We start from the raw sequence: 10,945 nt of genomic DNA on the forward strand, positions 1-10,945 counted from the left end.
AAAATATAAACATCTATTATAAACAGTGCTGCGATGAACATTGGGGTGCACGTGTCTCTTTCAGATCTGGTTTCCTTGGTGTGTATGCCCAGAAGTGGGATTGCTGGGTCATATGCCAGTTCTATTTCCAGCTTTTTAAGAAATCTCCACACTGCTGAAAAATAGGTAACAAGTATATGAAAATAAAACTTTAAAATATTACTGAAAGACAGTAGAAGAACTTAACAAATGACAAAGTGTACCATTGGGAGGTAAGCCTCATTACATATAGACGTTTTCCCTAATCCTTCTCCAAAATATAGGCTGAGAATAAAATGTAATCCTAATAAAATACAGAAGTGTTCTTTTAAGCCAATAAGCTTCATATGGAAACAAGTAAGTATACATGAGAATCAAAAAAAAAAAAAAATCAGGGAAGGAGGAATAATCTTGAGGGGATAAGCACTAGTAGATGTTAAGTCATGTGATACTAGTGCAAGGACAGATCAGTGAAAGGAAAGAACAAAATTCAAAAATAAACATAAAAATACAAGGTAGATCATACAACTTGGGTAGCAGGTTAAATCTGTAAAGAAAAGGTAGATTATTTAATAATGGCATTGAGTTACTGAGTAATCATCTGAAAAGAAAATTAAACTTGGACACATACCACTAAAATTCTAAAGCATGATACAAAACCCAAAATCCATGAAAGAAAAGATTCATAAATTAGCACATATAAAATAGCAAACATAACAACAAAGCAAAAGCAAAATCTTAAAAAAAAAAATCCAAAGTCAAAATATCATATCTCACCTCACAATTTCCTTAAAATTTAGAGAGCTCTTACAATTAAAAAGAAAATAATAACAATTCAATAGGAACACAGTATAAGATACAGACACAAATGGTCAAGCTGCAGAAAAATTAATGCAAATGACACTTGAACATGTGAGAAGATGCTCAAACTCACCAATGCAAGTTCACAGCACACTGAGTTTTCACAGCGTGAGGATGCAAGTGCTTACATGTTGCGTGTGAGTGAAAGTCATTAAACCTTTTTTAAGGGAAGTTTAGAAATATTTCACCCCAATTTTTAAATGCACATATACTTTGACCCAGAAATGTTGGTATACTGTAGCTATATTCAATGGTGAAATGAGGCATGCACAAATTTATTGACTACGATGTCATTAATACTTGTCATAGCAAAAGACTGAAAACACCCTGAACGCTCCTTAGTAGGACTAGTTATTAAAGCATGACAGATCCAGACCATGGAATACAGACACCGGAAACCACAGCTACAAAGAATAAGGTAAACCTCCCAAATTACACACAAGGATCTCTTTGTATATGTAATATAATAAATACATTGTCAAAAAATCAAGTGCAGAATACAGCATATAGTATACAGCTATTTAGTAAAAAGGAAAAGAAAAGGTTACAAGAAACTGGTAAATGTGGGTGCCTTTTGGGTTTTGTTGCTTGGGCATCAATTTTCAAAAATAAATGATATCATGAATGAAAAACTCTAGGCTTGTAGTTCTCTTCAAATCACCCAATTTAATTCCTTTTGGTGATTCACTTCATTGCATGGCAGAAACTAACACAACATTGCAATGCAACTATACCCCCCCAAAAAAATCACAAATAAATGAAATTAAACTACCTCCAGGTGGATTTGTGAAGATTAATTTTTGTGAGATGATTTATGGGAAAATCTTTCAAGTCTAGGAAAATACAATTTTCAAGAAATAATTTGTTACTGGGTATCGGAACTTCAGGTCCTGTATTCAAGGATGAATTCTTTCACTTTCGTACAGTTCTCTGTATGTTACCCAATGTCTTAGAGTCTTGGTAACTGTGTGTGGTTTCTTTACCTTTTCTCTGAAATGGTAACAAAAATTCATTCCATCCTCACAGGCACTGCTGTAAAGGCCACCAAAGATAGCATATTGAAAGTGCTTTGTAAACCACAGTCTTCAAAACTAAGGTGTCATGTTTATCGAGTTAAAAGATGGGCTGAATCTGACAAACTAGACCTACACTGTCAAGCATAGTAGCTACTTGCTCTATGTGGCTATTAGCACTTGAAATGTGGCAAAGCCAAACTGAAATGTACTTTCTAAGTATAAAATAGACGCTGGATTTTGAAGATCTAGTCAAAAAACCCACAGTTTACAATATCTCATTGATCATAAGTTGAAATAGTATTTTTGATATATTGAATTATATAAAAAAATCTCTGAAATCAATTATACTTGATTTTTAGATATGCCCACCAGAAAGTTTAAAGTTACATATGCAATTTGCAGTATAGAACAGCACTGGACAAATTTCAGGATTGACAAGGACTTAGAAGAATAAAGAAGAGAAATGAAGAATTTCAGGCATTACCAGCAACATACACAAACACTCAGGAAGATCCCATGCAATGTTCATGTTCAAGGGACAGGGAAGAGACTGCCTGCGTTGTTGAGAGGGATCCATGAGAAGAGGCAGCACTGGATAAGCAGTGTGGGTCTAAATGATGGCAAACTCTGGGGCTCAACCTGAAGTTTGCCTCCCATTGGGAGTGTTTATAAAACAAGTTTGAGTGTAAAACAAACTGAGGCAGAGCGTGATGCTCACCTAGAACACATCTGGTCACAGTTGACTTATTACTCAGTGGCAGGATACATGTGTTTGCTCTGTTCCAAGATCGCCCAGATTTGAGATGCTTCACTAGTGATGCACAGGAAGTAAATGGAGAAGAGAAGTTGGGGTGGGAAGAAGCTCTTATTTATTGAACGTCTAGAGCACTGTGTTAGGCATACGGCATATCCCCACCCACCTTGCTCTTGTTCAGTCTTATGAGAACCTGATTATCGTCCCCATTTTACATAGGTAGGGTGATTCAGAAATATGCTGCCACAGATCATTCCAACTAGTCCATGCAGGAACAGCAGGGGAAGCCAGTTCAGTTGACCAATTCTTACTATACAATGCTACCTATTAAGAATAAAAAGAAACTGCAAACCATGCCTTCAAATCTGGTTTTGTTTGTGTGTGTGTGTGTTTTTATTTTCAGTTATGAGCATACACAGTTAAAAAAAAAACAAAAAAAAAATTGAAGAGGAGAAAGATCCATGTATCTAACAAAATATTGGTGGATTTGAATAATGAATATTCTATTTGTTGCTCCATGACTATAAACAAGGAAGACTTACATGGACTCAGGCATTACTACATCTGGGATGGAAGGGCAAATTTAAATACTGGTTTTTAACCAGAATGAAGGATTTGCTGTGTTTTTTTAACTGGCCACACCTTTGGTGAGAAAGTTAGAGTGGTATGACATCACAAAGGTTCAGATTTTGAATCTCTGCAGGAGAAATGGGGGAGGATGAGAGAACGAGAGAAGATGACATCAAGAAACGGTAGGAGGCGGGGAAGTGGTTTCTCCCGAGTTCTTTCTTGGAAGCCTGTAAGAAAGTGGGGGGGGAGCTTAATATGTGAAAAAGAAATAAAAGCACAGAGGAAGACTAGAACCTGAGGTAGTAGAGGTGGCATGAGCATCTCCATCTACCTGCTATTTCTTTCCCCTTTTTGGAGGGGGGAAAATTTACATCTTCATGAATTTTTAATCTAGAAGATATTCATAAAAAACAGAGATCATACGCTCATAAAACAATATAGTCTCTTCAAGGAAGGGATGTATCTGGTCAAGCTGTCAGAAACCACCAAAAGTCTCTCAGCATGTGCCCCTTAGCTGTTCTGGAAGCTGTGTCAGTTCTTTGAAACAAAATGTATTTTTCTGGGCACCACACCAAAGAGTGATGTAAACCTCAGAGCCTGACAAATTGGATCCCAGTTCTAGCTTTTTCTCAGAAAACTTTGTCTATTAGAACAACTTTTAGAAGATGCAAAGGAAAAGGCTTTTATTGGCTGGGATAATGATCAACAGCGTTAGGATGCTAGAGAAAAACCAAGTTGAGGAGAGTTAATTTGATGTTTGAAACACTTTGATGACAACAATTTTCCTCAATATTTTCTATGATTCTGAATAATAAATACCTAGAAATAGATCCTGCAGGTCTGAAGTGCAAAGAATTCTGGGCAAAATGGATTTTATGGAAAATTGCTGGTGTTTTCAACTGCATCTGTACATGAAAATAGTGATTTTTAAAGTGTTTACTCTGTCCCTGGCACTAATGTTGGGGGGAGGGGGGTTGGATTTTATAAAGAAGAATGAAACAAATCTCTGCTCATAAAGAACATATAATGTTGTAAAATATGTATAATCAAATAACACTACAAGATAATATAAAATAAGAGCACATGAATAGTGAAAATAAGTAGATTACCATAGTATATAAATCCGTGTGCCATTTGGAGCAAAGAGAGAAGAGAAACATGAGTTGCTATGTCATTCCATGTAAAATTCTACCTTGAACCAGTGGAAACTGGGGAGAGAGGGTCAGTTCTTGTTGCTTCTTCTGATGCCTTTGATGTTGGGAGAAAGATATATCATAGAAAATAGATTTCTATAGCTCTTCCAGAAACACTCTCCTAATTATATGGAAGATGTCTCAGAGTACAATAAACTCAGAGGATAGGCCCCACATCATGAAAAATAAATCTATTAAAACTAATGAATGAATGATAGTTTCTTTCTGTTAAATTTACAATAAGAGAAAAAGTAAGTAAAAAGAACTAAAACTTTGAGGATTAAAGACAGAAGGCCCAAACAGAGTCTTGTCTGACTCTTTGCAGTCCCCATTGACTCCGGCATGTCAGGCTCCCCTGTCCTTCACTATCTCCCAGAGTTCTCTCAAACTCATGTCCATTGAATCGATGATGTCATCCAGCCATCTCATCCTCTGTCATCCCCTTCTCGTCCTGCCCTCAATCTTTCCCAGCATCAGGGTCTTTTTCAGTTAGTTGGCTCTTTGCATCAGGTGGCTAAAGTATTGGAGCTTCAATTTCAGCATCAGTCCTTCCAGTGAATATTCAGGGTTGATTGCCTTTCGGATTGACTAGTTTGATCTCCTAGCAGTCTAAGGGACTCTCAAGAGTCTTCTCCAGCACCACAGTTTGAAAGCATCAGCTCTTTGGTGCTCAGCCTTCTTTATGGTCCAACTCTCACTTCCGTACATGACTACTCTGACTATATGGACCTTTGTTGACAAAGAGATGTCTTTGCGTTTTAATATACTGTCTAGGTTTGTCATAGCTTTCCTTCCAAGGAACAAGAATTTTTTAATTTTATGGCTGCAGTCACCATCTGCAGTGATTTTGGAGCCCAAGAAAATAAAATCCTTCTTCACTGGGTCGTTCAGAACTCAATATAATCATCAATAAAGATCACTTCTTATTTTCTGAATAAATTTTCTCTTCATCCTCACCAAATATTCAAGAAACCTTCTTTCTACTCTAAAATAATATTAAAATATTATATGTGTTCACTCAGATGAAACGGAGAGTACAAGATTCTTTCACTTTCAGAAATCTTTCATATCCATCTACTTTTCATCACCTTTGGGTTGTTTGTCTACTTATTATTGAATTTTAAGTTTTTTATGTAGTCTGGATACAATTCCTTTGGCAGCTAAATATATACATAGTGAATATTTTCTCACAGTCTTTAAACTTTTATACTCTTGACAATGTTTCCAAAAAGTAGAAGTTTTAATTTTCTCTAATGGTTCATGCTTTTTGAAATCTTTGGCCACCCGAAGGTTATAAAGATTTTCATCTATTTTTTCCAAAAGTTTTATAATTTTTATATGCAAAAACTATAGCTTTTGTTAATTTGGGACTGCGTTAATTGGATCATATTGCAGAGAAGATATCCTAAAAATACCAAGTCTTTCTACTCATGAATATGGTTTATCTGTTAACTTATTTATATCTTCTCTATTTTCTCCACCTGAAATGTGGGAGCCCTGAGTTCAGTCCCTGGGTTGGGAAGATCCCCTGGAGAAGGGAAAAGCTACCCATGGTCCAGTATTCTGTCCTGGAGAATTCCATGGGGTCCAATGTAATTCCATGGACTACAATCCATGGGGTTGCAAAGAGTTGGACAGGACTGAGTAACTTTCACTTTCCCTTTCTATCTTCTCCCAGCAATGTTTTATGTTTTTCATTGTAAAGATTCTGTACTTATTTTGTAAAGCTTATTCCTAAGTATTTCATACTTCTTGATGCTCTTGCAAGTAATACTTTTAATTTCTATTTACAGTTGTTCATTGCTGGTGTGTAAAAGTATACTTGATTTTTGAATACTGACTTTGCATTCTACAAACTTGATAAATTCATTTATTGGTTCTGTAAATTTTTGTAGACTCTATTTTTTTCAAACATAATCATATTATTTGCAAATAAAAAGAGAATTCTTTCTTCCTTTCCAATTTGTGTGCTTTCTGTTTCTTTTTTGCCTTTTTGCAGTGACCAGAATCTCTAGCATAATCTTGAGTATAAATAGTAAGAGTGGAGATCATTTTGTTTTTCCAACTTAATCATGATGTCAGTTGCCGGTTCTTCGTAGATATTCTATCAGTTTCAGGTTGAGAGAGTTCCCTTCTATTTCTAGCTTGCTGAGAGTTTTATCCCAAATGGGCATGGCATCATTTTATACATTATTGGATTCTATATTGCTAATATATTTTTAAGTATTTTTATAATCATGTCTATGTGGTATATGGGTCTTTAGTTTTGCTATTTCTGCATTATCTTTATCTGATTTTGGTAGAAGAATAAATCTGTTCTCAAAAATTATTTTCACAGTGTTTCCTTCTTTTTTTTCTGAATTAGTTTGTATAGAATTGGTGTTCTTTCTTCTTTAAATTTGAATGTAATACACTAAGAGAAACATTTGGGTTGAGATGTGTGTGTGTGTGTTTGTTTGAAAGTTTTCTATTATTAATTCGGTTTTGTTAATACACATAGGGCTTTTCAAATTTTCTATTTCTTCTTGAGTTAGTTTTTATAAACTGTCTTTCAAAGGATTTTTTCTTTTCATCCAAGTTTTTCAGTTTATTGACAAATTTTTCAAAATATATACTTATTATTTTTTAATACTTATAAGATCTGTAGAGATGTCCTTTTTTCGTTGTAGTCAGTCTACTTAGCATTTTAATTTTATTGGTTTTTCAAATTACCAGCTTTTTGCTTCATTCTTTTTTTCTCTGTTTTTCTATTTTTTAATTCTATTGCTTTCTATTTCCTTTCATCTACTTACTTCAGGTTTAATTGCTTTTGTTCTTCTAAGTTCTAAAGACAGAAGCATGTGCACTGGTATAATCTTTTTCATAATTTATAACATTAATTTTATAACATTATATCTTATATTTTCCTTTATACTCTGGAGCATATTTATAATACTTATTTTAATATCTTTGCTAAATCTATTTTATTTGTTATTTTCATGTCTGTTTCTATTTACTTCTTTTTCCTGGCTATGGGTCACATTTTTCACTTTTTTGTAAGTCTAGCAATTGCTGAATGATTGCTGGACATTTTGAATATGTACTGAGTGCTGGATTTTGCATTGTTTTTAGGATTGTTTGACTTTTTCTGGTAGAGGGTTATTTATAAAGTGGTTTGGTTTTTTGAGGCTTATTTTTAAATTCTTTTATGGTAGATGTAAGTAAAGTACTCTATCTGGAGTGAATTTAGCCCCATTTCCAAGGTATCACTATTCTGGGGTCTCCATTAAATGCTTCAAGAATTTAATGAGGTCTCTCCTCTTGGTTGAAAGGAATTAGAATAATTCATAACACTGTTTGAGCTGTGGAAATTACTTGTACCACAGTTCTCCAGTAATAACGCTTTCCTTGAGATTTACTCTTTCTTGACCTCATGGATTTTACCCTATACATGTGTGTACTGATGTTCAGCCAAAGTTCAAGGGAACTTCTATGCATATTTCTGGGACTCTTCTGAATAATTCCCTCCTATTGCATACTCTGCCCTCAAAATTCTAAATGCTTCAGCTTGCTGGAATTTTGAAATATTGCTGAGCTCTATTTGAGTTCATGCTTCCTACACCTAAGACTGGAAATTACCTCCAGACAGAATACTTTAATGATGACAGGCCTTACATCATCTGTTTTCCTTTTCTCAGTGATTGCAATCCTGTGCTGCCTGTTGTGAAACATCTGAAAATAGTTGTTTCCTATATTTTGTCCATTTTTCTCATTGTTTACAGGGAAAGGATAAGTCTAGACTCTATTCATTCCTTATGGCTGAAAACGTAAGTCTTTTTCCTCCACTTTTGACATTTGCCTCTCATTCTTTACACTGTCACCAGAGTGATTCTCTCAACACAAATCTGATCATATTAGCCCCCAAATACAATGAGGGCTGATGGCTCTACACAGTCTTATCCCTCCCACTCCTCCAACACCATTTTTCACTATTCCTCAATTTCCACTTTATGTTCCAGCATTATTAAAATACTTCCAGTGTTCTTCAAACATGCTGTGATCTCTCTCTCACATCTGGACCATTGCAAATATTCTTCTCTCAATTTAGGATATTTGCCTTGAACTCACATATTCATTAGGAGCTTTCCTGGTGGCTCAAATGGTAAAGAATTTGCCTGCAACTCAGGAAACCCGGATTTGATACCTGGATTGGGAAGATTCCCTGGAGAAGGGAATGGCTACCCACTCCAGTATTCTTGCCTGGAGAACCCCATGGACAAAGGAACCTGGTGGGCTACAGTCCATGCAGTTACAAAGAGTCATACATGATTGAGTGACTGACACTTTTACATATTCATTATCCCTTCATAACTTATTTATATGTCCCTTTTCCAGAGAGATCTCCCATAAAACTTAGAGTTTGTTTTATACCTCATCATACCCTCTATTTGTCTTAACAATAACCCTCTTCATTATAATTATTTAATATCTGTCTTCTCCACTAGACTGTTAAATCCAAATGAAAGCTCAGCATTTCTCTCACCAAATCTGCTAAAACTCCCGTGTCTTGCACAGCAGCTGGAAGAGTCGATCTCAACAAGCACTTGATGAAGAAATTAATGAAAACTTCAGTCTACGGCCATACCACCCTGAACGCGCCCGATCTCGTCTGATCTCGGAAGCTAAGCAGGGTCGGGCCTGGTTAGTACTTGGATGGGAAAACTTCAGGTAATTAATCAAAGAACTGACAGAGGGAGGTAGAGAGGCAAAGGTGGGAAGGAAACAAACAAACAAACCCTAATGTTCAAAAAGCCAGAAGGATCTAAAGGACAGCACGTTTTCATTTCGTTGACACCACAGGTCAAATTTTCCAGATGTCATTTAATTCCTCACTTTTGTTTTGCCGTTGTTGACAGAGGCACTAAAAATAAAAACGGTACATTTGATACCTTTTTCTTTGCAAACCAAGGAGACTCGGAGTAAATGTTTTTTCCATAATGGAGTTTTCAAAAGCAATCATGATGAACCAAGTTTCACAATAATGAGTGCAGTGTCTGATGATTCTATTACTCTGTCTTGGGTAATTTAATGGTAGAGAGAGATCCATTATGGCTCGACCTGTTCTTTGTCACCACTGTTGTTTTAGTGTCAAGGTGAAAGAATGTCCACAGACCTGATATGATATTTATCATCTTAATTAAGTGTCATGTGGACAAACAAAATTAGGCTGTGGCAATCAAGATCTGGCAAAAAATGTTTAGAAGGATTGAGAGATTGTATGTTTCATACAAGGCAATGATGCAAAGGTTGTAACATTTTCATTCAAAAGTCATGAATCTGTTGCCTAAAATGGAGAAGTGGCTTGCTAATTTGTCATCACTCAGTCTTTATTATTTATCACTTTTTCAAAAAATAAAAGGGAATAACATAAGATGTTTTCTCACAAAGTGATATTCTTTAGTGACCTGTTTAGAATCTTTGAAAAAGAGAGGCATTTCCAAACTAAACCTTAGATCTCTTTGTGAAACTTTCTTTAGGTGGTAAGGAAGTCATTTATTCCCCAAAGTTTCAGTGGCATCATAAAACATTAGGTAGAGCTAGAAGTATTTGTACAGACTATTTGGTAAAATCTCCCATGTTAGAATCAGAAAGTGGTTTTTCAAGAGCATCCACTATTTCTTTGGCTATCATTTCTCCCTCTGAAGTTTGACCTCCTTTGACCTCCAGCCCATTCACACTTTTATTCTTTCTCCTTCCATCAGTCTCTCTATGTCTCATTTGTTCCCACTGGTAACCCAAACTCTCCCAGCAGGCATTTCAGCATAGCTCTAACTAGCAAACTGGGTCACCTTTATACTCCTGACCCGCCTACCATTCCAACACCCCAACTTTGAGCTGGCCTCATGTCCTCAGTCTTTTTGGACTTTTCTCCAGCAATCATCTCCTCTCCAGCTAACTTCTTCACGTGGACCCATTCACTGATTCACAGCAGCAAGTGACCCGACTCTGAGGACTCCACGTGCTGTCTGCCTGCAGGGGCTCCCAGTGCTGCTCGTCGGTTCTTAAACTCATCTCATGCTGATGCTCTGTTACACTCACACTCACAGCATCATCGGATCTAGGGGTTTTGTAAATACTTAGCACTCTAGAGTCCGGAAAATCCAAATCCTTTATTTTACAAATAAGGAAAAGGAAAAAAGTCTAAGATAGGAAGTTTCCCAGTTAATGATAAAGGTCTGACTGTAATTCATAAAAGGGGAAACCCAAATTCCTTACTCTGATTCGCCTGTGCCCTGACCTTACAAGTCATGGGTTTTCATTTCAACACCTATTGCACCAACAACAAAAAACCATCCAGTAAAAACTCCCTTAACTTTCCCAATCTCACCCCAATATCACTGAGTGGAAAGACTATGGGCCTTGGTACCAGAAAGAGCAGGAGTCAGTCTCAGCTCCCTCATTTACTATCCGTGTGACAGCGGGAAAGTTACTAACCCCATTTTGGCCAGACTGTCTTCACAGCAACAACAGACTGGAAATCTACCCTATAGGGT

At 36.2% G+C, this 10,945-nt stretch overlaps 1 long non-coding RNA gene across 1 annotated transcript; it reads left to right on the top strand.

The window, feature by feature from the left end:
* The first annotated feature begins 3,355 nt into the window (after positions 1-3,355).
* On the top strand, positions 3,356-9,113 carry LOC139030436 (uncharacterized). Its single transcript, XR_011482804.1, has 3 exons — positions 3,356-3,401; positions 8,174-8,218; positions 8,897-9,113. It is a non-coding gene; the product is annotated as an uncharacterized lncRNA (long non-coding RNA).
* The last annotated feature ends 1,832 nt before the right edge of the window (positions 9,114-10,945 follow it).

Source organism: Odocoileus virginianus, chromosome 22 (assembly GCF_023699985.2).
Source record: "Odocoileus virginianus isolate 20LAN1187 ecotype Illinois chromosome 22, Ovbor_1.2, whole genome shotgun sequence".
Lineage (NCBI taxonomy): Eukaryota > Metazoa > Chordata > Mammalia > Artiodactyla > Cervidae > Odocoileus > Odocoileus virginianus.